General features: G+C 34.3%; 1 long non-coding RNA gene across 1 annotated transcript; it reads right to left on the reverse strand.

The window, feature by feature from the left end:
- Positions 1-4,952: 4,952 nt before the first annotated feature.
- On the reverse strand, positions 4,953-5,636 carry LOC142223270 (uncharacterized). The gene is made up of 4 exons (XR_012718651.1): positions 5,518-5,636; positions 5,231-5,398; positions 5,062-5,166; positions 4,953-4,996 (listed from the first exon to the last, which is right to left on the reverse strand). It is a non-coding gene; the product is annotated as an uncharacterized LOC142223270 (long non-coding RNA).
- Positions 5,637-5,934: the final 298 nt, after the last annotated feature.

Here is a 5,934-nt window from a genome sequence, read left to right on the forward strand (position 1 = left end):
TGATCTCGGCGTCTGAACGTCTGAGTAAGTGCCACCACTAGTTGAAGCCGGTAATGTATTCATTTGACCCCCACAGCTCACCTGGTTGTTAGAGTTAGCAGACGGCGTATTTTGTGTTTGAGGAGCAGGTGCCTGTTTACGAACAGCCTCTGAAAGCTCACTCATACCCTTTGCCAATGAATCTATCATCTTCCTAACATCACTCATTTCATTCCTGACCATATCCCTGACCTTATCCTCCAGAGATCGCTGAACGGACGCGGCCTCATCCTGAACCATATCTCTAACACCCGGTGGAAACGTCTCACCAGCTTCCTGGTTCTGAAATGTGCCTCCTATTGGGGCAATATTAGGTTCTTGAGGTTGGCCATTATTTGGGGCGACAGGGCCCTGTTGATTACTCCTCATTATCGAACCAGCAAGATCAAACATTTGATAACTATTCATTTGAGCATTCGACTGTTCCATAGCGTCCTCAAAACTCACGTGATTCTTCTTCCTTGGGTTATACGCGGATCTATTCAGGTCAAAAGATTCGTTCCTGTATCTCTTATTCTTCCCCCTTGAGCGAGTAAAATAGCTCATTTCCCTCTTGTGTCCGAAAAACAATTCTCAGTCGTTTAATCGATTATCAAAAGAAAGTGGAGTGGAATTTGCAATTCAAGTTCATTAAACACCAAATTACAATAAATATATAATAAATGTAAAAATATAAATAGTTCAATGTAATAATTCCAAATATATTAATCTAAACACAACATACAATCTACTCTACTTCACCCCATAAACCAGAATTCTCTTTTAATTTTCTTTTAAGTAAAAAATATCATGAAAGTCGAGGGGGCTTTGGTCTTTTCAGAAATAATTGTGCTTATGCTTGTGTGGTACTATTTCTTTAATCATATAAAGCGTTCTCTAATGAGATGCATCAATGTTTTCCAAGACAATATTCACAAAACAAAAACGGTTGTACAAAAAAACTAACTCTACTTCATTGTCCATGACATTTCGTTAACACTAAGAACGTAAACAAGTTCATGGCACACGGAATTCACAATACTCTGACTTTCGCATTAATTAGACAAAACGGTTATTGCACAGTTCCCTTAATGAAGCGATAATTGTTAAGTTTCTTCTTTTTCATTACTATGTTTAAAATTTAATATTAGCAAATCATGGATTAATGCAATACGATCGTTATTCGTTGTTGTTGATCAGAATTAACGAGTTATTGCACTACCCACATGTAAAATTTGAGAAAATGTTCTCCTTACTAACTGGATATACTATTGCACTATCAAAATTCTAAATCTAAAAATTTGGCTGCATTAATATATCACAGAAATGTAAAGGATGTCGAATATTTTCTTAATTCTATTTCTCTGTTTAATCTAGTGGTCTATGGCTATGTGCTTCGGTATTATTGCACAGTTTCCCTTATCCTAATATCACAGTTAAAGAGGCAATTTTATTCACCACTCTATAAATTGCGACATAAGGCTGTTTGCTTCTTTTAAATTGGGCGCCATCTCTGTTATGTGCGTCTATAGCGGCGTTTGACATGGCTGTCCGGCTGACTACGGCGATCTCCATGGGTGTGGGACTCAACCCGCCTACATCAAACCCAGAGCACTAACATCGAACGAGTTTGAACATACACAAATATAAAACAACGCGACTTACGACTATCTCGAGCGGAAAAACATTCATACAGAGGTCTTGGTGTTGTGACCCCACGCTTGCCCTCCCAACCATGACCCAAAAACACTCCATTTTAGCCAATAACATATTTCTTTGGGCCCCTGATACCACACACACAATTTTCTCACACAATTATTTCATACCTCGGCCCCCCAATGACCAAAAATTACCAACACAACATTTTTTTTAACAACAGATCAAGACATTACAATTTTATTAATCAAAACACCAAAAATTGTGATAAAAGAATAGGAAATGACAATTTCTTTTCTCATATGCAATTAATATTGATTTTTTTTTTTTTGTATAACAATATAGTTAAATCAGATGTTATGAAGAAAGATATCTTTGTAACTACCTCTTGGCACAATCTCTAGGATGACCCAGATTCAGAACCTTGTTCAAATGGCCTATTCCTCGCCAATAATTTACTCTATAGAAATCTAGTAAAAGAGCTCTCTTAAAAGAATCAGTCTGCGGCTCAAAACAACTTCGCAGTACCAAACTAAATACAAGTATCCTGAAATCCTACCACCCAAAGCCTAAACACTCAATAAAGATATTTTTCCCCTTACAAAATCGCTGTCTTAACAATTAGATTCTTAATCCTAAACTTTTACTATACATTCTTATGTTAATCAATTATAAATAAATCCTTTTCTTAATTTTTATATATTATTTTCCAGTTATTTTTTTAATATCAGTTCCTTTTTTTTTTCTTTTCAGGTTTTGGAACACCACTTCAAACGTTTCTATTTTTTTATTTACCAAACAGCAGGAATTATATGTGGAAGACACAATCATCTACCTCAACTTATGGACGGACATCACACAATACTAGTGAGACACAGATTTACCTGTTATATTTATTCTGTTTTTTTTTTTTATGGGCTTATTTATTTTCCTTTGCAGGTTCACACTTGTACTTCACTGGTGATCTCCCTCAACAGCCAAATTTGGAAATTGAATATACTGCTCGGTGATGTCCAATAATGGTGGGCTCAATCTTGATGCCGCAAATGGTCTCGCCTTTTTTGACGTAGTTTATATTTAATGTATGCCGGAATTGCTTTTTTTTTCATCAAAGTGTCAGTTACTGGACAGCTCCTCCAAATAATGTCATGCACTGGCCTTCATAGGCGTCCTTTTAGGCCAGTGCTGTCTCACCAATCGGAAGCAAATATACCTATCACCATTTAAATATGTTTACACTAATTAACATTTATTCTACGAGTTGTTAATGCACAAAATACTCACAATAATAAACGTTAGTACGATATGTATTTAAAAAAAACACCACTATTGTTTGATATTTAGTTTTCTTATAATGGATGAACACACAAATGCCAGAGGTTTGTCTTCCTTGCTCAGTTTGATAATGTCGATTTTCCCGCAGTCAATGTTTATATACCCCCTGTTTTCCCCGCCAAATGCTAATTTTCCAATATCCCCCATTTTTTTACAATTCCCATTTTTTTCTATTTTCTTCGGTATTACCAGCTCCAACTAAAATACAGGGTTGGTTTACTCAATCGTGAATCATTCAAATTAACGGCCACCAAACCTTACCCCAATACCGCCTCATATTCTGCTCCTTGGCAGAGAATAAAACCGACCCATTTTTGCCTACGGCGGCTGACGCTAAATTTTTATCTCTAGCGGCGGCGGCTTGACGGCTAAACCGATATAACTTCGTTCATTCGGCGGCGGACAATTATTCATTATGAAATCAATTAGACGTTATTTGAATGGTAATACGATTAGTTGTACAACCAATCACCCAATCAAAATCACATTTCGCTAATAATTTTTGAGCTAAATTTTTGCGAAAATCTTATAGCAGGTCGTAATTGATTGATTATGGATGGAAGGTTCACACATACGACAAAAACTACGATAATCAATATTTTTTTCTGATTTAAATGAATACTTTTGATTCGTTAGCAGCTAACTTTAAGTCGAGATGAGTCGGCATATTTGGCGGCGGCATCGACTGATCAAAAACAACTGGTCGGCGGCGACTGAAATCAGCGCGCGATTCGCGGCTTCATTCTTTGCTTCCTCGAATCAAAAAAATTGGAGATTCAACCACTCCGAACACATTTGAACGATGTGTGAATTCAAGTCCCCTTCCCTACTACGCAAAAGAACACGTCATACCCATCCAGCGTAGTACGCTGCTATTTAGCTGTGCGCCCACATGACTATATCTGTCAGCCTAGCATTGTGGCCAACCACATTTCCGCCATTATACAACACACATCACATCAACTACACAAGCCGAAAATCAATTCCTTTCTTAATTGAAAGCAATTTGTATTTTCGCCTCATTTATATCGCCCATCGCCACAAAAATTAACTGTCGCATTTGCCAAAATCATTTACCCATAAAAATCTGGGCACGCCAAATAAAAATAATCGAATTTCCATTGTGACCCTATGGCCGTGGCCATACCATACCGGCAGCCATGCACATATGCATAATTATAGCCTGCAACAACATTTAGTACATTTCTAACATAAATGATAAACATCTCAATATGACACATTCTACTAGGCGAACATAACAAATGGGTAGATACCCAATAAACACAAACGTTTGAAAAATGCTAAATTTCAACAATTTTTCAAACATTTTTTCAAAGGATTAGGGTAATATTCAAGTTGAGAAATTGTTGAGAAAATCGCGTTCTCAACAAAAAACAGACATTACCCTCAAAAGTGAAATTCAACACATTAGCAATAATATCTCAAGTGTTATCCTCAAATTGAAATGCATCGCTACTCAATATAATATATATAATAATACACTACACTGCATAATACACTACAATACCAATTGATAAATAATAATCTTATTAAACATATCAACAAATAAGAACAAAAAAAAAAACAAACAACAAAACTTTAAATATCTTAAACATTATTAGTAACACTTTTTCATTGATAATTCGATTTGCTTCTTTTTGGTGTCATAAAACAGCATTAAAATTTATTAACATGGGGGCAATTTGAAATTAGGAACGTACTGGACCGCGTGTTAAAATTGATTTCCAGCAGAAGGAATTCACAAAATATCCATTTTAAACTGATAATAACATATGAATTAAACTGACGATGTGATGCACATTTTCATCCAGAAGTTGTTGATTTCAACAATTTTTTGTTTTTAACAATTTTAATTGGTTGCACTTGTAATGTTTCTGGAAACTTTTTCTTGTCGATAAGCCACTCATTTTTCATTGGTCAGCTTCTTAATGTTTGCAAGAATGTAGCATCCAAAGATTTTAGTTTTCTGCAAAGAGATTTAAATTTAGTGACTTCTCTAAAGTGTTGATTTAATTTTTCATATTGACGTACCAATTATTATAAACTATTTGAAGCAGTTCCAGTTAATTGTCCACCATTTTTCATCGGCCAGCTTTTTAATGTTTTCAAGAACGTAGAATCCATAATTTTAGTTTTCTGCAAAGAGATATACATTTAGTGACTTCCTTAAAGTTTTATTTCATTTCTTATTTTCACTTACCTATTTTTATAAACTATTTGGTTATTTGTCTAAAATTTTCCATTTTTTTTAATTTCTTGCAATTGACCACGAACTTCGTTGCACAAATAAGTATTGAAAACCACATGGTTTTTTCGTTGCATTTTAGGGTAGTGTTTTGTCAAAGTTTTCTCATATTATCTTCAACACCTTTTCAAAGATTTTGTCAACATTTTGGCAAATTGGAAGTAATACGCAAACAATTTGAAGACGTATTGAAGATGAGCTATTTCAAGTCAAGTTGAATTTATGTTAAAAATTATATTTACCCTCAAACTGAAAAGTTGTTGCATTTGAAAAACGCTCATCCTGTGTTTATTGGGTAGATGATCGCCTAGTAGAATGTGTCATATTGAGATGTTTATCATTTATAGGTGAGTACTATGTTCGGTTTTTTCACCAAAACACTAAATTAAAAGTCCAAAAATAGTTATGGAGACTATTATATTTTTATCTAGTCTTATCAAATAATGGATTGAAAAGATCCAATGAATTGATTGATAATCATTTTATATTTCTAAATTAATTAATTAAGAAAAGTAACCGTGAAAAAAGCTGGTTTTCAGCTTGAAAACTGAATATAGTACTCAGCTTATGTTAGAAATGTACTAAATGTTAGAATAAGATTGTAGCAATTAGTATATACTACTAATGTAATTTATTATAATAAATTTATTATAGATCAA

This window comes from Haematobia irritans, chromosome 2, assembly GCF_050003625.1.
Source record: "Haematobia irritans isolate KBUSLIRL chromosome 2, ASM5000362v1, whole genome shotgun sequence".
NCBI classification, from domain to species: Eukaryota; Metazoa; Arthropoda; class Insecta; order Diptera; family Muscidae; genus Haematobia; species Haematobia irritans.